General features: G+C 40.3%; 1 protein-coding gene and 1 pseudogene across 3 annotated transcripts in view; one reads left to right on the top strand and one right to left on the bottom strand.

The window, feature by feature from the left end:
* Positions 1 to 12208, bottom strand: part of TCAF1 (TRPM8 channel associated factor 1) — a 48476-nt gene extending 36268 nt beyond the window's left edge. For 2 of the 3 annotated variants that reach the window (XM_025854917.2, XM_025854920.2), the window contains exon 1: positions 298 to 430. The gene's annotated coding sequence lies outside the window, so the exon portion shown is untranslated. Of the gene's footprint in view, positions 1 to 297; positions 431 to 12067 lie in introns of those variants that run through there. The other variant, XM_073899324.1, reaches the window with a different exon arrangement.
* Positions 11610 to 25993, top strand: part of LOC112811076 (olfactory receptor-like protein OLF3) — a 30062-nt pseudogene continuing 15678 nt past the window's right edge.

The following is a 25993-nucleotide window of genomic DNA, read 5'->3' on the forward strand; positions in this document are numbered from 1 at the left end:
AAATTCCTGGCGAAGAATGAAGCACGAAAGAAATCAGAGCCAGAGTGGTAGAAAAAAGCAGAAGCAGACACAGAGATGGAGAGACCGCAGGCAGTCCTCTTCGGAAGACATCTGCCTCTTTAGGCCCAAGCGGTCTCGGGCCCAGACCCGACTACCTTCGCAACCCCGCAGGCGCCCCCTCCCCCGCGCTCCCCCGGACTCTGGCCGGGTCTCTCCTTCTCCCACCCCAGCTGCGCGGGCTTGGTCGGTGCGCCGGGGCCTGCTCCGGTTCCAGAACCATCTTTGGACGATACTCACCCGTTATCCAGCAATTTTCACACCGGGCTAACCGGAGGGGGAAGGGACTGATCTGCAGAGACGTGACAAGGCGACAGGGTAGTCAGCCTGCTGATTCGGTAATTGGCGGAGGTGGCGGCGGGAGGCGTGCAGCGCTGAGATGGGATGCAGTGCAGAGAGGGCGGGGGGGTACCACCCGGGAGCCGATTGGCGGCTGCGGCGGGGGGGCGGAGCCTGGCCGGCCGCCCCCAGACCTCAGAGGCCCTGCTTTGTGTTGAGAGGATGCAGCCCCAAATCCTGGATGGAGTCCCGGCACGGCTCCGAGTGCGACAGGGCGATTGGTTAAAAACAAATCCGTAAGACTTTACCAACGGGGGGGGGGGGGGGGGTTGATAAATGTAGATTTGTATATAAAACGATACATAACTATTTACAAGGATGAGTTAAATATACATATATGTGCCAGGAGTTAGGCTGTATCTATGTTAATATTTTTTTTTAAATATTTTATTTATTTGAGAGAGAGAGAATGAGAGACAGAGAGCACGAGAGGGAAGAGGGTCAGAGGGAAAAGCAGACTCCCCGCTCAGCGGGGAGCCCGATGTGGGACTCGATCCCGGGACTCCAGGATCATGACCCGAGCCGAAGGCAATCACTTAACCAACTAAGCCACCCAGGCGCCCTATGTTAATATTTTTAATGAACGTTTAACATGGTATTAAAAATAGAGCTTGCATTTTTGTAGGAAAAATTTTTTAAATATCTATATATGCTTATATAAACACAAATTATATGGAAAACATACATCAATTAGAATCAGTTACTTCAGACAGTTAACAGTAGATTACTTTTAAGTATGTTTTCTTCATACACCTCAACATTTCAGTAGAAATATATATTATTTTGTGATAAAAATTGATAAATTTAATGAACTAAAACAGATAAAATATCCTTGCTCAAATAGCTGGTAGTGACACAGCCATAAATATGATTTTTCCCGGTGTGGGGGATTCTTGAACTTTGTCCCTATTCTGGTCTCATTTTAGTCAAGTAAGAGCAGGATATAACACTTGACTTTGAGCCATAACCTGACTATATGGTCCCGCCTTGAATCCATGTCTGCTCATCTAGCTTGGTGAGCTCAAATTTAGAAGCTGGGGCAAAAACCACTTGTCCCTTTTATGGCTGGTCCCAAAGGCCTGAAAGATTTGTGCGGCCTCTGTACATTCTGCTGTTTCCTCACTCTTCATCCATCACTGCACTGGCCCCTATTTTCTGGGTGCCTAAGGAGAAGGTGTCCCTGATCAAACTGTTCTCAGGAAGCGGCCAGTATTTAAAAGCTTTCTCCCCTACCACAAAACAGTGTCCAGGCTGGACCTTCGACAGGAATGTGGATTCAGTGGTAAAGGAGATAGAGTCCTACATCCTGTATCACTTTGGGGTTTCATTACAACTCCCCAAACTAGAGCAAACATAAGTCAAGAACTGTGTTTTGTTCTTTAGATTCTCCACTTCATGTGGCCACAAGCAGGTGCTTGGTAATGTCTGCTTGATGGATGGATGGACAAGATACACGACTGTGGGGTGAGGAAGGCAATCTTAGCACACTCCTCAACAAGACAAAGAGCAGCTTAACAGTGAATCAAATCACAGCTTGCCTATGTTGTAAGCTTTCTCATCTTCTTCATGTTCTTTTCTTTTAATCTTCTTCCATAAGCCTTTTGTTTTCTTCCTATATCTACTAAAATTTCAGCTAGTTCTTACCTCTCCCTCTGTTTCAGACTTCACATCACTTGCTCCGTTTTAAATCCTATATCCTTCTAGAGTTTCTTTCCAGTTTCTACCTTGAGACTGCCATGAAATCCTGAATGTAATGAAATAACTTTTGAAATATTACATTCTGTAAATACTCAAATTGGAATGAATGAACAATTTATTAAAAACCTATAGTATAAAATATTATGCAGTTCTGAAAAAGGATAAGCTCAAGTCATACCTTGAGGAATGCTCTCAATATATATTTTCAGCAAAAAATTTGTAATGCTCCTAATATGTGTTTATGTTTATCTAAGCAGGAAAAATAAGGACATATTTGGCTACCTCAGGAAGTGGAGAGGGTTGACCAGTAATTTTTCTCTTCAGACATTTATTCTTATTTTTTTATTTTTTAAAACTTTTTTAAAAAAAGATTTTATTTATTTATTTGAGAGAGAATGAGAGAGAGAGAGAGAGCATGAGAGGGGCGAGAGTCAGAGGGAGAAGCAGACTCCCTGCTGAACAAGGAGTCTGATGTGGCACTCGACCCTGGGACTCCAGGATCTTGATCTGAGCCAAAGGCAGTCACTTAACCAGCTGAGCCACCCAGGCACCCTTCTTCAGACATTCTGTATTTTTAAAATGTTACAAACGTAACATTATATATATATATATATATATATATATATATATATATATATATATGGACTATTCAGTAATACCACTCTTAGGTATATACCCAAGAGAAATGTATATATATATCACCAAAAGACATGTACTATAATGTTCAAGGCAGCACCATCCATAATAATCTAAAACTGGATGCTACCCAATACTACCCTCCCTTCTTTCTTACCCCTAGTGCTGCCCTGGCACTATCTTCTATTACAAGTGTCTTAAAGATGTTATTTTCAGATAAATTTGAGAATTTATTTTCAAAAAATCTTTAAGGAAATTCTAAAGGATGTATCCCAACAAGAAATAAAATAATCTTAGATAAATTATCTGAAATGTAAGACAAAATGGTAAGAGACTTCTAAATCTGGCACTGAGAGAATACCTTATTTGGAACAACGCTTCCACTGAATATTCACAGCAATAAAAGTTAGACAAAATATGGAAAACAATGGAAGACTTGGAAGAGCAAACAACACAAGGAGAATTTGAGGAGCTATAATCCCAAGGGAAGAAATACACAGAACATGAGCTCTACATTCGCTGGGGATTTTCAAGTTCACAATGCAGAAAAAGTGAGGCCAAGCAGAAAGTGTCAGTCCTACTGATTCAAGATTCTCAAACCAGCTGAACTCAGAGGCAAAATTTCAGACAAGAAGCTATCTCTGAGAGTGAATATAAAAAATCTGTATACAAATTCCCCTTAATTTTTCACTGGCTGACTCTTAAACTATGCACACACAGGAAGGGACCTCCACCTCCAAAAAAATCCACCAAAGCTTGTTGAAAATAGCAGCTAAAATGTCAAACAGGTGACAGTTATTTCAGTAGCTATACTATTCTGGGAATAAAGCAGTGGAGGTCAAGTCCCACAAAAACAATACACTCAGCACACTTTGCTTTCAGTTGAGACACGAGAGGATCCATGGCATATCAAAAGAATGACACCTTTGGAGTAAGGACTATGGTCTTGGGTAAAGGAAGAACTTAAAATGCACCAATTTTAAGAAAGTTTAAAATCAAAACCTTTGATGGCATGAAAGTACTCTTCTGGTGCTTTATCATTTCTCACCCCCACCCCCAAAATCCTCTTTGAAAAACAATAACATCAACCATAACTTTATGGTTTAGGGGGAGGCTAAAAATCAGATTACATTGCCAAGAACTCAGAAGAAACAACAAATAATAGAAACAGACTCACAGGTGGTTTGGACATTTGCATTCTTAGGGATTGACTTTAAAATAACTGAGTCAATATGTTAAAAAATTATAGAAGCAAGGCTGGAGAATTTCAGTATAGAATTAAAACTCATAAGACTCATATATAGGAAACCATAAAGATTCCATCAAAAAACTGTTAGAACTAATAAACAAATTCAGTATATTCATTATGGTTGCAGGATACATAATCAACATACAAAAATTAGTTGTGTTTTTATAAACTAACCAGGAAGTATCGGAAAAGGAAATTAAGAAAATAGTCCCATTTACAATAGCATTAAAAACAATAAAATACTTAGGAACCAATTTAACCAAGGAGGTAAAAGATGACATTTATAAAACGTTGAAGAAAGAAATTGAAGACACAAATAAATGAAAAGATATTCCATGTTCATAGATGGGAAGAACCAATAATGTTAAAATGTCCATACTAACCAAAATTATCTACAGATTTAATACAATCCCTATCAAAATTCCAATGGCATTTTTTACAAAACCAGAAAAAAAAACCAATACTAAAATTCATATGAACCACAAAAGAACTCAAATTGCCAAGGCAGTCTTCAGCGAGAAGAATAAAATTTGAGGCATTACAAATGCCCGATTTCAAACTATACTACAAAGCTACAGTAATCAAAATACTATGGTATTTGCATTGGGAAAAAATAGTGAGCCCAGAAATAAACCCACACATTTACATTCAACTCACTGTCAACAAAGGTACAAAGAACACACAATGGGGAAAGGATAGACTCTTCAATAAATGGTGTTGGGATAACTGGAAATCCACATGCAGAAAAATACTGTATATGAAAATCAACTCAAAATGTAATTAAGATTTAAATGTTAAGACCTGAAATTGTAAAGCTACTAGAAGGAAATATAGGGGAAAAAAGTTCTTGACATTGGTCTGGGCAATAAATATTTGGATATAACCCTCAAAACACAGGCAACAAGAGCAAAAGTAAACAAATGGGACTACTTCAAACTAAAAAGCATCTGCATAGCAAAAGAAACAATCAACAGAGTGAAGGGACAACCTATGGAATGGGAGAAAATATTTGTAAACCATATATCCCCAATAAGGGGTTAATATCAAAAATATATGAGGAATTCAAACAACTCACTAGCAAGAAAATAAATAATCCAATTAAAAAATGAGCAAAAGACCTAAGTGGACATTTCTGAAAAGAAGACATACAAATGGCCAATAGTACTCAAATCCACTAACCATCAGGGAAATACAAATCTAAACCATGACATATCACCTCACACCTGTTAGAAGGACTATTATCAAAAAGATAACAAATGTTGGTGAGGATACGGGGAAAAGGAAACATTTGCACACTGTTGGTGTGAATGTACATTGGTAAAATCATTAGAGAAAACAGCATAGAGATTCTTCCCCAAGTTGAAAATAGAACTACCATATTATCCAGGAACCCAGTTTCTGGGTATATATTCAAAGGAAATGAAATCAGTATCTGGAAGTGATATTTGCACTCCCATGTTCATTGTAGTATTATTCACAGTAGTCAAGATATGGCAAATGACTTAAGTGGTTATCCAATGAATGAATGGATAAATAAATTGTTGTATGTATATTCAACGGAATTTATTTAGTCATAAATAAATAGAAGAAAAGTCATAAAAAGTCACAAAAAGAAGAAAACCTAGCCATTTGTGACAACCTGGATGAACTTGAGGGCATTGTGCTAAGTTTCAAAATAATTCAAAGACAAATACTGTGTGATCTCATTTGTATGTAGAATTTAAAATAGTCAAACTTTCAGAAGCAGAAAGTAGCATGTGCTCGGAGGTGGGAGAAATGGGGAGATATATAGACGAAAGGTTGCAAAATTTCAGGTATGTAAGAGAAATAAGTTCTGGAGATCTAATGTATAGCACAAGGACTATAGTTAATAATACTGTATTTTATACTTGAAATTTGCTAAGACAATAGCTCTCAATTGTTCACACACACACACACACACACACACACACACATAAAAGGTAAACTATGTGAGGTGATCAATATATTAATTAGCTTGATGTGGTAATCATTTCACAATGTATACATATATCTAACATCACATTGTACATTTTATATATATGTAAATTTTCTCAAATATACCCTAATAAATGTTATGAATTGAATGTGTTATACAACTAAAGTATTCCTAAAACATTCAACCTAACACATTACAACCTATAACTTTGAAATAAGAGGAGCAGAAAAATGGGGAACAAAGGAGTAAAAGAGGGGAGGGGAATGAAAGACACAGATAAAGCACAAAAAATAATAAGCAAAAAAAAAAAGAGAGAGAGTGAAATAAATCTATTTGCACTACTAATCACTATATATAACTGGAATAAATTATTCAGTGGTAAGTTATAAATTGTCAAACAATAATTTTATTTACTTATTTTTAAAGATCTATTTATTTGGGGAGGAGAGGGGCCAAGGGAGAGGGAGAGACTCTCAAACAGAATCTCCACTGAGCATGGAGCCTGATGCCAGGCTCAATCTCATGACTCCAAGATCATGACCTGAGCCAAAATCAAGAGTCAGATGCCCAACCAACTGAACCACCCAGGCACCTCTCAAACAGTAATTTTAAAACCAGCATTTAAAAAATACAGATAAGTTTATGACCTATATATGACCTAAAACATAGTTTTAGAAAGATTTAAAGTCAAAGGATGAAAGAAAGATAAATCTTTCTTGGAGGTAAATACCAATCAGGGTAAACATTAGTCAAAGAAACCTTGATTTGATAGGTGAGCAAATTAAGAATTTAAGATAAAAAGCATTAATAGGTAGCCATAATATTGAATTCTTACATTATGTTAAAATTTTCAATTTACTCCAATTCACTAATAACAGAGCCTCCTCAATATATGTAAAGTAAAAATATACAGATCTACAATGAGAAATTTCAAAATCTACCATCATAGTGAGAGACTGTAATATACTTTTTGTTTTGTAATTGACAATTCAAACAGATAAAAAATTGGTAAGGATATGGCAGATCTGGATTGTATAATTATCACACTTGTTAATATAATTAGACACTACACATTATCTTCAAGCACACAAATGAAACTGATCATGTGCTAGATCATAAAGCCAGGTTCAATAAATCCAAAGGAATTGATATCATACATTCTCTGACCATATTATGAATTAGGTAACATTTACTGCAAGAAAATAAAAGAAACCTCATGTGAGTGACTGGAAATTAAAACACACTGTTCTAAAAAAATGTATGGCTTAAATAAGAAATCATAATGAAAATTATAGATACTTACAGCTACATGATAGCAAAATATTCATATCAAAACTTGTGAGATATAGCTAAAAAGCAGTGACACAAATTTAAGAGCTTAATGAACTAAGCATATGAGCTAAGCATATACCTTAAAAGCTTAGAAAATAAATAACAAAAAATTGAAGAAGAACTAATAAAACAAATAACAATTAATGAAGAAAAACTAAGTTTCATTTATGTGTGTGTGTGTGTGTGTGTAAGTATATGAAAGAGCTAATAAAGTAGTCCAAATTCTGGCAAAATTAGTCAAAACAAAATGAGAAAGTATATTTACACACATTAATAATAAAAACAAGTCATAATAATAGATGGTGAAACTAAACATAATGAGAGAATATTATGAACCATTTTATTCTATTAAGTTTGATATATATATATATATATATAACAGTTAAATACCTTAGAAAATAAATTCATGAAAATTGACTCATAAGAAAACCTAAATAGTCCTATAATCCTTAAAGTAATTGAACCAACAAGTTTAATACCTTTTGATAAAGTAAACTCCACAACATGAGGTTTTGCTGGTGATTTGAGGAAATAGTCAAGGACCAGATAATTCCAACCTAGCCCAAATTCTTCCATAGAATAGCAATAGTGAGAATACTGCCCATCTTATTTTATGAGATGATATCAACAAATAGTAAAGTTAGAACCAAAGAGGATAATTACATGCCCCAATCTCAATTCACATATATAAATGCAAATATCTAATGCTTATCTTTATATAAAAGTTATTGCATATTTACCATAGACAGTTTATTCCAGGAAAGCAAAGCTGATTAAATATTAAAGATTGAATACTATACTTCATCATATTAACATATTTAAATGGAAAAAACATATGAGAGAATCAATAGCTACAGAAGAAGCATTCAATAAAACATCTACTCATAATAAAAGTGCTTCCCAGAAGAAGAATCAAACTTTCTTATCATGGGACAAGGCATTTACAAACTAACCATTGCAAATGCAATATTTAAAGTTGACATAATGAAATCTTTCTCTTTCTTATCTTAAGGATAAAACAAGGTGCCCTTCTCACCTTTATTCAACTTTATACTGAAGGTCCTAGCCAATGCAGTAAGACAGGAAAAAGAAATTAAAGGTAGAAGGATTGGAAAGGAAGAAACAATACGGTCGATTTTCAGGTGATAAGACTGCCTGTGTAGCAAATCTGAAAGATTGTACAGGTAAATTTAGAATTATTAATGGAGTTTGTCATGTTTGATATAGAGTCAATATATAAAGGGCAACTGAATTTCTATACAACAGGAACAATAAGCTACAAAATATAATTTTATAAAAGAAAACATTTACAGTAGCAGTAAAAACATAATGTATTTGGAAATAAATTTAATAAACATAAGCAGAAGGAAAACAATGAAAAATATTACAAAACATTAAAAAACATTAAAGTTAAGCTAAATAAATAAGATTATATACCAAGTTCATAGATGGAAAAATGCAACATCTTAAAGAGGACTTGTCTCTCCAAATTGATATATAAAATTAATGCAATATCAAGCAAAATCACAGTGGGTTTATTTGCTTGTTTGTTCCTTGTTTTGGAGAACTTGATAAGTTTATGTAAATACTTATCTGGAGGCACCTAGTTGGCTCAGTTGGTTGAGTGTCTGACTTTTGGTTTCGGGTTGGGTCACGATCACAGGGCCACAGGATCGAACCCCACATCAGGCTCCATGCTCAGTGCAGAGCCTGCTTGAGATTTTCTCTCTCCTTCTCCCTCTGCCCCTCTCCCTGCCTGCATGCTCTCTTTCTCTAAAACAAATAAATAAAATCTTTAAAAAATTTATTTATATGGAAGATCAAAGATCCAAGAATTGCTAAAAACTCTTAAAGAAAAATTTTAAAAATGGTAAGATCTTTAGATAACTACAGGATTAGGAAACTTAAAACAAATTCATGCTTATATGAAAAACCAAATTCTTGCAGATCATTGGTGCTGAGACAATTGATTATCCATATAGAATAAACAATATAACAATCAGTTTCCAGGTGGATTAAGACAAATTGCCAAATGCAAAACTATAAATGCTTTTAGAGGTAAATATAGTAAAATTATTGTCTTGAGAAAACAATTTTCTTTTTATAAAAGAAAATATTGGTAACCTGAAATTAAAATTCAAAACTTAGTTCATTGAGAGATATGGACATACAGAGAAAGGAAAGCTAAGCACCAAACTGAAAGCAGATATTTGCAGCATATACAGCTGACGAAGAATTGATTATCATCCACATTATATAAGGAAAGCATTCCAATGAGTCAATAAGAAAAAGGCAAACAACCCAATATAAAAATGAGTAAAGGACAGGAACCAAGATTTCAGAGAGAAAGCACAATAGTTCACCAATGTTTGAAAAGATGGTCACTTCATTAGTTATTGGAGAAATGTTAATTAAAATCACAGTGAAACACTACTCATGCCTACCAGACAGGCTAAAAATGAAATTTGATAATACCAAGTTATAACAAGTATGTGGAGTAACAGAAACTCTTATCTATTGCTAGAGGGAGTAAAAACCAGCTCAATACTTTGAAAACAGGTTGGAAATAACCTAATAAGTTTGCACATACACAAATCTTATAACCTGATAATTCTACACCTGGGTGTGCAATCCAGGGAACCAGAGTGAGCCTGTGCATGTGAACCAGAAGGCGTGTACAAGAATGTTAGAGAACAACATTATTTGTTAATATCCCCTGTAGTAGGCAGCCTTTAAAATCTCCAGATATGCATGGTTTTGTGTAAGCCCTTTCCCTTGAGTGTGGGCTACAACTAGTGATTCACTTCTAATAAATAGAAGATCACATGTCACTTTTGAGATTAGGTTACAAAAAGAATCTGGCCTTCATCTTTTTCTCTCCTTCTCTCAGGGAGCCTTTATCCTGGGGGAAGCAAGCTGCCATGTTGTGACTAGTCCCTAAACAGAAGCCCATTTGGCAAAGAACTGATGTGTTCAACCAAAGCCAGTGAGGCCAAGAGGCTTGCCAACAGTCACTTGAGGGAGCTTGGAAGGGGTTCCCTCTATCCTCAGCCTCGAGAAGACTGTAGTCCCAGCCGGTATTGCTTATAGCCAGTGAGAGATACTGCATCAGACACTCCCTGCTAAGCTCTTCCTGGATTCCTGACCCACAGAAACTGTGAGATAATAGGGTTTTATTTTAAGCTGTTAAGTGTTGGGGTAATTTGTTACACAGCAATAGATAACTAATACATTTCCCAAACTAGCAACAACCTAAATGTAGAATGGATAAATTATAGTATACTCATACCATAAACAGTGAAAATGAAGGAATTATCAAGGGTGAATCTCAAAAACTTGAGTATGTACAGTATAATGCCATTAATATGAAAATTAAAAAATTAGGGAAAGCAAACATACATATATGTTTTTGGAATACACGCACATATCACAAAGGTATAATGAAAAGCAAGGAAATGATTAATCCAAAAATCAGCTGTCACCTCTCACGGAAGGGAGAAGGATGGGCTTTAGGGGTACACGCAGGGGGCTTCTGTGGTACTGCCATGTCATTTTTTCGATCTAGGAGATGGTCAGGCATTCTGTTCATTATTCTTTAGACTGTTCTAGATGTTTTATATACCCCTTTCTAATAAATATAAAAAAATCAAACCAAAGCAAAAAAGAAAGCAAGGTATTGACATGAAGTCAATGGACAAATAAATAATTTGGAATATGAAAGAAAGGATGGATGGATGGATGGATGGATGGTTTGCTAGACAGAGGGTTCGGTCCTTTATGTCTAATTGAACTTGAACTTCTTTCAAGAAGTTTCATGATTGGGGGCGCCTGGGTGGCTCAGTCGTTAAGCGTCTGCCTTCCAGAAACTCAGGTCATGATCCCAGGGTCCTGGGATCGAGCCTGCATCGGGCTCCCTGCTCCTTGGAAGCCTGCTTCTCCCTCTCCCACTCCCCCTGCTTGTGTTCCCTCTCTCGCTGTGTCTCTCTCTGTCAAATAAATAAATAAAATCTTTAAAAAAAAAAAGAATTTCATGATTATCTGATTCATAAATCTTTTTCTCCTATACTTAAGGCCTTCTCCGTTCATTGCAGGTTTACCCAACTCACTGGCCAGCTCGAGCTGTTCACCTGGGAACTGTATAATCCAGTACTTACAGCTTCAGGCCAAACACGTTCCAAACTAACGCTCCACCCGCTTCACCGCACCTACCCTCACCACCACCCCTCCCGCACCCCGCACCTCCCTCCCCCAGCGCAGACACCCTCAGAGCCTTTGGGCGCCGAGAGCGCGGGAGTAGGCTTTCGAGGGGTGGGGTGGGGGGTGGGAGTGGTCCTGCGGAGGCCAGCAACAGCCAGATCATTTAAGAGCAATGCCCCAGGAGACGGGGTAACATTACCTCCGGGGTTCGTTTTAGTTCAAATCTCAATGGCTCCTTGTAGAGCACACGCGCAAAAAAAGCACAAGAAAATGCGGAGGGGGAAGGTCATCGCCTCCTGACAAGCAAGGAAGACAAACACTGCGGCAGGAAGAAAACAGAGACCGAGTTGCAGGGCGACAGCAGAGAAGAATCCGAGAGGTAAACAGCAAGGAATTCTGTTAAACACGTCTGCCACCCTCCCCTTGGGGACAAGTAGAGGCCCCACACCAGTCCCCATCCTTCCCTACCCCACAGCACGCACGGTCTCCTCGGGCATTTCCTCTGTCTCCCCGTGCCCCCCATCCCACCCCACCCCCGGGCTGTGGCCTGTGTCGCTTCCAGGCCTCTTTGGGTCCAAAATCCATCGCTGACCCCTACTTACCGTTTGCCCCGCTTTCCCTGCAGCGCGGGTTCGGGGCGGAGAGGACCGGCTCGGAGGGGCAGCGGCAGTTCCCCAAGGGAAGGAGCTTCTCAGGTGAGAAGGGACTGGGCGGACGCCGAGCCTGGGGACGTGGAAAGTCTCAGGCAGACAGGGGGGCGCGCGGGGGGCAGAGGGGAGGCGTCCCGGGAGCTGATTGGTGGCTGCGGCGCTGGGGCGGAGCCTGGCCCGAAGTCCCCGGACCGTAGAGGCCTCGCTTTGTATTAATTTCTGCAGGAAGATGCGGCCCCAAATCCGGCATGGGGACCCCAGCACCCGTCCAGGGAGCGCGGCAGGGCAGTTTGTTGAAAAATAAATCTGAGACAATTTATGAACAAGTGAGCAATTGATATACAATAATATATTTTTATATAAGATAATGCGAAATTATCTCTAAGGAAGAGTTAAATCTTCGGGTCCTATATACATTTTTATTATTCTATTTTATTTTATTTTTTTAAGATTTTATTTATTTATTTGACAGAGAGAGACACAGCGAGAGAGGGAACACAAGCAGGGGGAGTGGGAGAGGGAGAAGCAGGCTTCCCGCAGAGCAGGGAGCCCAACCCAAGGACTCGATCCCAGGACCCTGGGATCATGACCCGAGTTTCTGGAAGGCAGACGCTTAACGACTGAGCCACCCAGGTGCCCCCCATATACATTTTTAATTAAAAGTGTCAAGTTGCATTATAACGGAGCATATGATTACATTCTTAAGAAAACGATCTTGCAAGGCTTATATACGGGGCAGGGCTAAGAGTGAAGGAGCTGGCTATTGATACTTATCTTCATAACAACTGAATTATTTTAAAGTAGCACACGTATAGTTTTATAAGTTAAATAAAAAACAGGAAGGTGTTAGAAATATTACTAACTAACAAATAGGTGGCAGATATTGGGCATGAGAGAAAGAAAGGTGTGGCTTTTGTAAACGTAGACCATGAAGCCTCCGGCACATCGCCTCCTTACCGTCCGGGGAGTGCATTCCCTTCCTGTGGCTGCAATAACAAATGTCCACAAATTTAGTGACTTGAAACAATACATTTATCATCATACACATCTGTAGCTCAGAAGCCCACTGGCTGAGATCAAGGTGTAGACAGGTCTGTGTTCCTTCTGGAGGCCCTCGGGGAGACTTCATTTCCTTGACTTTTTCAGCTCCTGGAGGCTGCCCAGACTCTTCGGCTTTTGGGTTCCGTCTTCAAAGCCAGCCAGCTCATTACCGGGACCTCTGTGCCGGTCCTCATATTTCTCTTGCTTCTCTTTCACTTATTTCTGAGCGACTTTGACCTGTTAGCTCCCTTTCCGCCCTGGATCCCACAGGCCACCCTCAGTTCTGAATCCCACTTCCCTTTTTATGCTTATTTCTCTTCCTGTTCATCTTCTCTTCTGCACTGGTTCCTCTTTGTCCCCCCAGATAATTTCCTTCTTTACAGGTAGAAAGTGTAGTGGGTAGAGCACCTTATGAACAGAACACTTGGTTGTGCCCTTTTACTCCCACTTAAAACTCTGCTGCTTTTCAGGGTTGTGGAAACACACGCGATACCGTGTGAGACAGGGCGTTCTTAACCCTGAGGGCTGTCAGTCCCAGTGCCCCGCCTCTCCGCGCGTTCCTCTCCAGACCCTCACCCAGGGCCTGACTTTCCTTCCCAGGCCCAGAGCCAGCCCTCAAAGAGCACGTGGGTGACGTCAGAGGAGGAGGGGCGAGGGGGCTGGGGTGCGGGGAGGCAGCTGTGGGAGGAGAGAAGCTGAGCAAAACAGCCAAGCCCCCCATTGGCAGGGAATTTGCTGGCTGAGGTCGGTGATATCTGCCTGTGCTTGGGTGGAGGAGGTTTGCAGGCTGCAATGGCCCTGTCTCCTCCCAGATCCCCGCCCCCTCCCCCCCCCCCCCACATTAGGAGCCAAGTCTAGGGCCAGTGATTTCGGCCTCCCAGATTCCGTACTGAACACACTGGCCTCAGTGGGCATAGAAATGTCAAGGTCATGCTCCATCTCCACCTGGGCTAACCCTTTCTGCTGTCTGCATTCAGTATTCCTTTTTCGAGAAAGAAGGAGCTTGGAGGAGATGTTTTAGCTCCCAAACTCTGTGACCAATTGCACAGCAAAATGGTAGGTTTTGTGAGTGTCAGGGGAGTGGGGGAGGGCAGGCATGTGTGCTGTTGACTCTCCCTTTCTGAGAGGAGGAGGAATATGGCAAGAGAGAAATGCAGCTGCACTGGCAGAGAGAATGAGAAAGAGAGAGAGAGCTCAATGCCAAGGCACCCCGGGTCCTTTAGGAACACTCAGTCTGCCTCCACAGAAGACCCGGGACACCCCACTCAGCTGCACAAATGTGCCCAGACATTAGCTCTGTCTTTCATCCTAGGAGGACTTTCTAGTCAGAAACTACCCTTCTGTGTCTGGGAAGCCAGTTGCTCATTTCTAGAAACCTCTGAGAACTGAACCCCATGCCTGCCCCCCACTCTGGTGGGGCAGTTCTGAGGGAGGCTAGGTTTCTGCAGGGAGGCAAGGGGAGGACAGGTGGCCTGCAGATTTCCAGGGAGAAGGGGACCGTGGTTGTACCAGTGAACAGAAAGGCTGACCCTCTCCTGAGTCAAAATTCTTCTTGCCTTTGAAATGATCCTCCTGTGCTTTCCCCCCTGGATCTTGAGCCTGTTGGCTTTCAGACTGGAATTCCACCGTCAGCTCTCCTGTCTGCAGCTGGCTGATGGCAGAGTTTGAGACTCACTGGTCTCCCAGGTCCCCTGAGCCAACTCCTTGAAATAAATCAATGTCCTCCATCCCTATCTATACAGATACACCTGTCTGTAGCCCCTCACTGGGGCTTTTCTTGATTTACCAGGCAGGCCTCCCTCCTGGTGTGTTTTCCTAAGCTTTTTTCCTCCCCACCACCCCTAAAAACTCTATGTTGCATAACATAGGGACTTCTAGGGTGGAAGGGGACATTTAAGTACACTGAATGTAACTCTTCACTATAGTCTGGGAAAAAAGCCAGGCTTTTATGAGGAAAATAAATCAGCTACTGGAGAACCTGTATGGTTGATTCCATCCCTCCCCATTTTCTCCCTCATGTCCTCATGTGTCCCTCTCTGTGGGCTTTAATAGGGACTAAAATCAGTTTTTTAAGTGGAATTATTACAAACACGAGTGCAAAGAAGAACATGTTTAAAGCTTATGCTTGGAACATTTTGTGTTTGGAAATGAAGTATAGGAACTTCATTGAGAAATAAATACAATCAAAATAGGAACAGTGGGAGGATGGGGGAAACTGAGGGAAGACTGGTAAAGCAGGAGAATTTTTTTTTTTTTTTAAAGAATGGTTAAGTGCTACCTTCTGTTTAAGGACAAGGACTTCCTTATTTTTATTAAAGCAATACAGTGCATTAATAGATGGGAATCAAGAAAAAAGGAAGGATTATACTGCACATGCTATTTTTATTTTTTAAAGTTTTACTTATTTAAGTAATCTCTACACCCAGCATGGGGCTCGAACTCATGACCCTGAGATCAAGAGTCACACACTCCCCTGACTGAGCCAGCTAGGCACCTCTGCACGTGCTACTTTTAATTTAAAAGGTATTTAATTCGTCCCAGTCACTTTGGGCTGCTGTAACAAAAATATCATAGCTGGGTGGCTTGAAGAACAAAAATGTCTTTTCTCATAATTTCGTGGAGGTTAGGAAGTATAAGATCAAGTTGCCAACATCCTCACATGACAAAAGGAGAGAGCTTGGATTTCTTCATCCCTTTTCAAGGGCACTAATTCCCTTCATGAGGAGTCTACCCTCATGACCTATTACCTCGCCCAGGCTCTCCCTGCTAAGTTTATCAACATTAGGTTAGGTTAGGATTTTGAAATATGAATTCTGGAGGGACACAAATATTCAGTCCACAATAATGTCATTCTTACATAAGACATGGTTTGAAGAGAGCCTGGTACATGGCAGGTCTCAGTAAATGCCATGCGCTTATTAAATTATATTCACTTTTAGGTTTTGTGGAATGATGTCGTGCTCCATTCCTTCTTTGCTTTATACTAACAAGTATTTTTTTATGCTCTTACAACTTTCAAATTTTTCTTTTATTTAAATTCAGTTAATTAACATACAGTGTATTAGTTTCAGAGGTAGAGTTCAGTGATTCATCAGTTGCATATAACACCCAGTGCTCATTACATCACGTGCCCTCCTTAATGTCCATCACCCAGTTACCCCATTCCCTCACCCACCTCCCCGCCAGCAACCATCTGTTTATTTCCTATAGCAAAGAGTCTCTTATGGTTTGTCTCCCTCTCTGATTTCATCTTATTTTATTTTTTCCTTCCTTCCCCTATGATCCTCTGTTTTGTTTCTTAAATTTTACATAAGTGAAATCATATGATAATTATCTTTCTCTGATTGACTTATTTCACTTTGCATAATACCCTCTAGTTCCATTCACATCATTGCAAATATTAAGATTACCTTTTTGATGGCTGAGTAATATTCCATTGTGTGTGTGTGTGTGTGTGTGTGTGTGTGTGTGTGTGTGTGTGTGTATACACACAACACATCTTTTTTTAAATTAACATATAATGTATTATTTGTTTCAGGGGTACAGGTCTGTGATTCACATATTCACACAATTCACAGCGCTTACCACAGTACATACCCTCCCTAATGTCCATCACCCAGCCACCCCATCCCTCCCACCCCCACCACTCCATCAACCCTCAAGTTTGTTTCCTGAGATTAGGAGTCTCTATGGTTTGTCTCCCTCTCTGGTTTCATCTTGTTTCATTTTTTCCTCCCTTCCCCTATGGTCCTCTGTCTTGTTTCTCAAATTCCTCATATCAGTGAGATCATATGATACTTGTCTTTCTCTGATTGACTTATTTCGTTAGCATAATACCCTCTAGATCATCCACGTTGCTGCAAATGGCAACGTTTCATTTTTTTGATGGCTGCATAATATTCCATTATATATATATATATACCACATCTTCTTTATCCATTCATCTGTTGATGGACATCTAGACTCTTTCCATGGTTTGGCTATTGTGGACATTGCTGCTATAAACATTGGGGTGCTCGTGCCCCTTCGGATCACTACATTTGTATCTTTAGGGTAAATACCAGTAGTGCAATTGCTGGGTCATAGGGTAGCTCTATTTTCAACTTTTTGAGGAACCTCCATACTGTTTTCCACAATGGCTGCACCAGCTTGCATTCCCACCAACAGTGTAGGAGGGTTCCCCTTTCTCTGCATACTCGCCAACATCTGTGGTTTCCTGACTTGTTAATTTTAGCCATTTTGACTGGTGTGAGGTGGTATCTCATTGAGGTTTTGATTTGTATTTCCCTGATGCTGAGTGATGTTGAGCAGTTTTTCATGTGTCTGCTGGCCATTTAGATGTCTTTGCAGAAATGTCTGTTCATGTCTTTTGCCCATTTCTTGATTGGATTATTTTTTCTTTGGCTGTTGAGTTTGATAAGTTCTTTATAGATTTTGGATACTAGTCCTTTATCTGATATGTCATTTACAAATATCTTCTCCCATTCTGTCAGTTGTCATTTGGTTTTGTGGACTGTTTCCTTTTGCTGTACAAAAGCTTTTTATCTTGATGAAGTCCCAATAGTTAATTTTTGCCCCTGCTTCCCTTGCTTTTGGCGATGTTTCTAGGAAGAAGTTGCTATGGCTGAGGTCGAAGAGGTTGCTGCCTGTGTTCTCCTCTAGGATTTTGATGGATTCCTGTCTCAGATTTAGGTCCTTCCTCCATTTGGAGTCTATTTGTGTGTGTGGTGTAAGGAAATGGTCCAATTTCATTCTTCTGCATGTGGCTGTCCAATTTTCCCAACAGCATTTGTTGAAGAGACTGTCTTTTTTCCATTGGACATTCTTCCCTGCTTTGTTGAGGATTAGTTGACCCATAGAGTTGAGGGTCCATTTCTGGGCCCTCTATTCTGTTCCACTGATCTATGTGTCTGTTTTTGTGCCAGTACCACACTGTCTTGATGATGACAGCTTTGTAATAGAGCTTGAAGTCCAGAATTGTGATGCTGCCAGCTTTGCTTTTCTTTTTCAACATTCCTCTGGCTATTCGGGGTCTCTTCTGGTTCCATACAAATTTTAGGATTATTTGTTCCATTTCTTTGAAAAAAGTTAATGGTATTTTGATAGGGATTGCCTTAATTGTGTAGATTCCTTTAGATAGCATAGACATTTTCACAATATTTGTTCTTCCAATCCATGAGCATGGAACCTTTTTCCATGTCTTTGTGTCTTCCTCAATTTCTTTCATGAGTATTCTGTAGTTTTCTGAGTACAGATTCTTTGCCTCTTTGGTTAAATTTATTCCTAGGTATCTTTTGGTTTTGGGTGCAGTTGTAAATGGGATCAGCTCCTTAATTTCTCTTTCTTCTATCTTCTATTGTTGTTGATGTATAGAAATGCAACTGATTTCTGTGCATTGGGATTTTATATCCTGCCACTTTACTGAATTCCTGTATGAGTTCTAGCAGTTTTGAAGTGGAGCCTTTGGGTTTTCCACATAAATATACCACATCTTCTTTATCCTTCTTTAGCCTGTTGATGGACATCTGGGCCTTTTCCGTAGTTTGGCTATTGGGGACATTGTTGCTGTAAACATTGGGGTGCAGGTGCCCCTTTGAGTCACTACGTTTGTATCCTTCAGGTAAATACCTAGGAATGAAACTGCTGGGTGATAGCATAGCTGTATTTTTAACTTTTTGAGGAAACTCCGTACTATTTTCCAGAGTGGTTATACCAGTTTGCATTCCCACTAGCAGTGTAAGAGGGTTCCCCTTTCTCCACATCCTTGCCAACATCTGTTATTTCCTGAGTTATTACTTTTAGCCATTCTGACTGGTGTAAGATTGTATCTCATTGTGGTTTTGATTGCTCTTACAACTTTCTTTAAACTAATTTCATTAGATATTGATGGAAAGGAATTTTGTGATCTGGCATCCTTCTGCCATCTTTACATGGAAATTCCTGTTTCTGCCTTCTAACAGAAGCAAGCATTTATGCTAACCAGCATGTTCCTGGAAGGATTTCACCAATTTTCCTTTATAGAATTATCAAATGTTCAGCTTTTACATTAACTTAAAAAAATTCATAGGCCTTTTTTCTCCTGGTTAGTGAAATACATAGCCTCCACACCCTCAATCTGTGGTCTCTCTCTCTCTCTCTCTCTCTCTGTGTCTCTCTTTAAATCCCATTTAGGAAGTTCAAATAGGGTGGTTTGAAGAAAGAAAAGCAAAATATGCTAACATCCTTCTAAAAGAAGAAAAATAAGCTATTTTAAGGGATCCAGAAACAAGTCTTAACAGATCTGACATAGGCCTAGACACTCTTAGGGGGCACTTCTTGGCTCACATGATGTTCCTTGGTGATGACACTAACAGAGCCTGGGGGCAAGGTAGCCTCCAAAGCCACCCATTTCCTTCAGCTAGCCTCCTGCTGGGCCCCCATTCCTTCAGATCCTGGGCCTGGATTTCAGGTGTATAACTCTTGGGCAAGTCATATTTAGGCTGGACATTTGCGGAGGAAGCTCCCATATCCTGAAGACAGGGGCGGCCCCAACAGAGCCAGGGGCGGCAGAATCCTCCCGACCCACCCACCCCTCCTCGGCCAGCCAGATGTTCTGACCTCATCCCTTTCTTTCCAGGGCCTATATGTGAGGCTGGGAGCCCCAGAGAGCCTGGAAACTGACCTAGGTTCATGCATTCTGAAAGGCAATAGACTCCAATAGATCCTTCGGTGTGAGGAAAGCCTCTTTTCTCAATCCAATCACACCCCTTGAGCTAACCACCAGTTCTGCCCCTAACCCACTCTAGGACCTCTGTCCGACCTGGAAGACCTGAGGTCTAGCCGATGGCCAGGCGATGCTCATAGCGATCTCTCTTTATCTAGAAAGTACTGGGGCCTGTCCTCAACCTCTGCTACTACCAAATAGTAAACAAAAAAACCACAGCCCCTGTGTTTTATTTGCTTGTAGATAGAAAAATAAACATCTCCACGAAGTTGGATACCCATTGGATTACTGAAAAATATCCTCAAGAAACGGACTGGTGCAAGTCCAGCAGGGCTGAAGAAGTCAGATCCAAACCCGGGTATGTAACCACTGTGATTATGTGAGGTTTTGACATAGAACAGATATAAATCCTATTTATAGCCTGTTTATTCTGTTTACCTAAAATACTTTTTTTTCATTACATTTTCCAACTGATCATACTGGTCTGAAGGAATGCTACTGATCTTCTTTGTTTTTTTTTTTTTAAGATTTTATTTATTTATTTGAGAGAGACAGAGACTGAAAGAACAAGCACAAATGGGGGGAGGGGAGAGGGAGAGGGAGAAGCAGACTCCCCGCTGAGCAGGGAAGCCCAACTCTGGGCTCGATCCCAGGACCTGGGGATCGTGACCTGAGCCGAAGTCAGACACTTAATCGACTGAGCCACCCAGATGCCTCTCTACTGATCTTTTTTAAAAGAAACTATTAAGTGTGGTGTTAACTATTGATTTAAAATGGAGAGATAATACTACTAATCATTTTAAAGAAATATATTTTTATTTCTAGTGTACCAAAATATATAAAATCTGGACTGAATAAAACATCTTACTAAGTTTCTTCTTCTTCTTTTTTTTATTGATTCAGTAGATTTTAACTTCCTACATTGGTGGAACAGATGGATTTGATTGTGGTAAATTATGTTTTTATTAGGGTGTTAAAATTACTTTAATGCTTTATTTAGGAGTTTTGATCTATTTTTTTTTTTAAATGAACTTCGTCTCTACAGCAGTCCTAGATTTTTATTCTGTGGAACAGTGGTCAGGAACATATTAGTAAATGAACTGCTCAAAGAACTTTGAGAAATTCCCTGTGCTACATCTGTTTTTTGTAGATTCAAAGTCATATCATACTGAAGGCTCTGAGCAGTCCTGCAGTAAATAAGACTCCTTACATTTATTTTATGCAACACTACTTATATTTACTTAAAAAAATGAAACTTTTTTCCTGTGATATTTATTAAAATATATAGGTCAGACTTCTGTGGAATACCAACTTCGGTACACATTGGTCTGTGGATTTCTTTTCTTATACTGACTTTGCCAGGTTTAGCACCGTAGCAACATTAGCTTTATAGGATCTGGACATGAGCAAAACTTTGTCAATATTTTCACCTATTTATATTAAAATAACACATTTTTTATTATTATAAAACTACTATATGTCCATTACAGAAAAGGAGGGAGGAAATACCAATAATTATAGAAACTATTTCAATAACCCCTATGTAATCCCAATATTAGAGATACCCCTAAGTAGCATTCTGGTCAATTATTATACATCTATGTCTATAAAGTATCTATCTAAATATTTATATATATTCAGGTATTTACCAAATTGGGATTATTTTGTATATAGTATACAGTTCCAGGTTGTATTCTTTTCCCCATGATTTATATCTTGAACGTTTTACCATGCTATTAAGTGTTCAAACATGGTTTTTAACAGCTGTATAACAGTTCAACTCATTTACTGAAATTATATTTGGTCATTTTCCATTTTGGAATTTAGATTATTCCAGAACTTTGCTAATCACACTAGTTGTGTTTAAAATATTTGCTTTACTGGGGCACCGGGGTGGCTCAGTCGTTAAGCGTCTGCCTTCGGCTCAGGTCATGGTCCCAGGGTCCTGGGATTGAGCCCCGCATCGGGCTCCCTGCTCCGCAGGAAGCCTGCCTCTCCCTCTCCCACTCCCCCTGTTCCCTCTCTCGCTGTGTCTCTCTCTGTCAAATAAATAAATAAAAGCTTTTTAAAAAATCTGTTTTACTTACCTCTTGGGCTACATTTCTGATTATAGGGTGGATTCCTTGAAGGGGAATGGAAACAAGCCAAAAGATTAGCATTTAGAGGGTTTTTTGATACATAGTAACAAATTATTCTCTAGAAATATTTTGTACATTTATACTCCCAGTCCCTGGAGATGAGTGTACCCATCTGAACTTCTGATGGACTCAATATCTTCTTCTTTTCCAAACATTATGTAGGCTCTCCACATGTTGACTGAAATCCTTTTCGGTACAGATTAAAGCATGTGTGGCAGAACAGCTTTTTCTCTCCTTTCTTTCCTTCCTGGAGCCCAATGTATATAGAGCTTTCAACGAGAGAGAGGCATATTTTCAAAATATTCCGGGGTAGGGGGAATTTAGGAAGATTTACCAGCTTAAAATTAGTAACTGCAGTTTAGAAGTCCATATATCTCCCAGACAGTCCTCGCAGAGGCTGGTCTGGTAAGGATCCTGCTCTCTCTCTTTCCCCATCTCTTTCTCCTTTCTCATCTCAGCCTTGGAATAAGTAGGGAAGCTGAATGGAGCAAGAGAAATGACTGGAAACTTGAGCTGAAGACTGGGCACAGAGGACTTATGGTGGGCAGTTGAGGGGAACAGGACAAAGGAGCTGGGAAAGAAGAGGGAGAAGACCCAGGAAGAAAGTTTGCTGCTGATTGCAGGCGCATGCTTAGGATAAACCTTGAGAATATAGGACTAAAGCCCTGTGCTCATGGATGGAGTTTGGAAACAGGTTGAATACCAAAAGTTCAAAATCTCTGCCTGAGTTAGAATCTATCACACACACTTGTAATAAGAAATGATTAGTCTTTCTCTGGGATTATGAGTATGTGTTGGATTGGGTAACATGAAGGCTGTTCTCTTGTTGTGCATTGCCCTACAATGTTTGAATATCATCAGGTCATAGAACTGAGTGAATGGCATTGGTTAACCATGGCTGCTAAACTGTTAGAAAAATAATTTCAAGAAGCAGAAGTAGACCCTGAGAAAGTGATAATGGTACTTAAAATGTGTTCTGAGGGGAAGAGGATGCTGTGCTCTCATTTCTAAAGATTAAGTTTATAATTTAAAACTGATGCTTCCATTGCAGAGTCAGGATTATTCTGTGTTGTGAAAGATGCCAGGGAATGATAGCTCGTAGCATGGTGGGGGATGTGTGCTGGTGAGGACAAGTCCATATTGATTAACATATTTTGGAGGAAAACATTAGATCGATGGATAATATGACAAATCCAAACAGAATGGGATTTGCTGGTTTCATATCCAGAATCCTGGGCTTTGGGCCTATGATGGGCAACAGGACAAGCAATCACATCCCTGTGGGATCACATCCATGTCTTTCTACGAAGTCCAGGAAGCCAAGGGTATTTATGAGGTGCAGAAAGGCAGGGCAGAAATAAGGAGGAATTTAAACTATGGAACAAATACATTAGAGAGACAAAGGACACTTACGGCAGGCAGAATCTAAAGGTGATGCCTGAGTTGAAAGCTGTGAAAGCAATAGCTCAGTGCATTACTAGGTGTTGGTCTTAGAGTCTTTGGATGGGTAGAGAGGGCTGAGTAAATGCATGCCAGATTTCTGACTATCAGGGGATGAGCAAAAAATTCTAACTATCTAATGAGATTGCAAAAAGCTTTCTGTAAAGCAATAATAAAGACCCTGAAAATAGGGCCTGGTTCAGCCAAGCACAGAGTCAAGCTTGACTCATGACTCTGCTTGCATAACCAGCCTGAGAGCTGCCTGGAGTTCTTTTTGCTGATGTGTAATGGAAGAGGCAGAAGAGGAAGGCAGAGCCAGGGAGAATTATGAGACTCAGGATGGAACAGCTGAGACTGCATCTTGGACCCTAGCTCATGTCTTGGAGGGTGATGAACAAGCTGACAGGCTGAACAGGTGGTTCTTCTCTTCTAAGGACAGAGAGCCCTGAGAGGCAGCAAACCTCATGATGCCCCGGGGAGGATGAGGTGGAAAGGACACCTCGACTTTTGTTACTGTTGAAAACTCGATGGTCAGGAGATCACAAACTTTACTTTTCCTGGAGGGACTTCACTTTCATTGAAGTTAAACAAAATGTCTTAATAGCCAGTTGGATGATTTTGGTAGAAAGATGTTGGACATTTGAGTCAGAGTCTTGCCCGACTCATTATTTTTTTTCTCTCTTTTTTAAAATTTTTATTGTTATGTTAATCACCATATATTACATAATTTGTTTTGGTGTAGTGTTCCATGATTCATTGTTTGTTCATAACACCCAGTGCTCCACGCAGAATGTGCCCTCTTTAATACCCATCACCAGGCTAACCCATCCCCCTACCCTCCTCCCCTCCAGAAACCTCAGTTTGTTTTTCAGAGTCCATCATCTCTCCTGGTTCGTCTCCCCCTCTGACTTACTCCCCTTCATTCTTCCTCTCCTGCTATCTTCTTCTTTTTCTTTTTTCTTAAAATATGTTGCGTTATTTGTTTCAGAAGTACAGGTCTGTGATTCAACAGTCTTGCACAATTCACAGCACTCGCCATAGCACATACCCTCCCCAATGTCTATCACCCAGCCACCCCATCCCTCCCACCCCCCCACCACTCCAGCAACCCTCAGTTTGTTCCTGAGATTAAGAATTCCTCATATCAGTGAGGTCATGTGATACATGTCTGTCTCTGATTGACTTATTTCGCTCAGCATAACACCCTCCAGTTCCATCCATGTCGTTGCAAATGGCAAGATCTCATTCCTTTTGATGGCTGCATAATATGCCATTGTGTATATATACCACCTCTTCTTTATCCATTCATCCGTCGATTGCCCGACTCATTATTGATCCCACAGCCCCTCTGACCTTTGGAGATCCCATGGTCCCCCTGAAGGATTTGGCAGTGCTCACTCCAAAGAATCACATGTGTTATATTTGTCATTTTTTAGTCTTCTTCAGTCTTTCCTTCGTGTTATGACCTTGACACTTTTGATGACTACAGCCAGTTACTTTCTATATCCTCAATTTGAATGTCTCCGCTATTTCCACATCTTGAGTTTCAGGTTAGACATTTTGGCCAGAGTATAGCAGAAGCAACTCAGAATTCTTCATTCTATTGGATGTCATGTGATTTCAACTTCTCCCATTACAAATGATGTTCACGCCCATTACTTGGTTAAGGTGATGTCTGCCAAGCAGTTTCTTTTGTAAAGATCTCTCATTTAGCTCCCCTGTAATACGACCCTCCAATGCTATTTTAATTTAGTGCACCCATCTTATAACACCATAAACTCACTTTTTCCAAATGTGGTAGTGATAGCATACCTCAGGTCACTGGCCTGGTTTTATTTGTATTGGCATAGTTCTCATATCACATTAGCCTTTTTTATTTGATTATTTAGAGTACTTCTCTTCGCTTTTTTCGACGGGGGGGTAAGGAAAATGGGATGGCAGAAGCAGATGGGAGAGGAAGGGCTGTGTCTGCATCCGCCGTCATGAACCAAGCTTGCACCCAAGCCTGGGTGCCAAGTGGGTGAGCGCTGGCTGGTGGGTCACCCTTGCCTGTCCCCCCAACACGTGGAACTGGTGGACGAGTGTGCTTAGCTCCAGCGGTTGTACAATGGAAAGAACAGATGGATGGCAGAGAACCTGGGGAGTTGGGCCTGAGCTCTGTCATTAATTTGTTGCGTGATGCTGAGCAATCCTCTTCTTCCCTGGAGCTCCGTTTTCATGTCATGGAAATGAACAGAGACAATTTCTTTCAACACAGCAAAAGAAAAAAGGAATGTGTCAGGACCGTGAGATTCTGAGATGAGAAAAAGGTGCAAGAGTAACACAAGTGGAGTAAAACAGAAACAGATAATCCTCAAGGAAACTTTGGCCCCTTTGGGTTCACAGAGAGTCTTTACCTCATAAACATACCTTCCTATGCCTCACCTGTCCACAAAGATCCACCACTGCAACCACATTCACCCTTTATGACTCTGTCCCCGCTCCCCGCCGCCCCATCCAAGGAAGGGTCCTCCTGCCCTCTCATCCTTGATCCTCGATGCCTGGTAAGCTAATCTT

The sequence above is a fragment of the Callorhinus ursinus genome, unplaced genomic scaffold (genome assembly GCF_003265705.2).
Source record: "Callorhinus ursinus isolate GAN/ISIS: 27379988/994484 unplaced genomic scaffold, GSC_fseal_2.0 scaffold12, whole genome shotgun sequence".
Taxonomy (NCBI): Eukaryota; Metazoa; Chordata; class Mammalia; order Carnivora; family Otariidae; genus Callorhinus; species Callorhinus ursinus.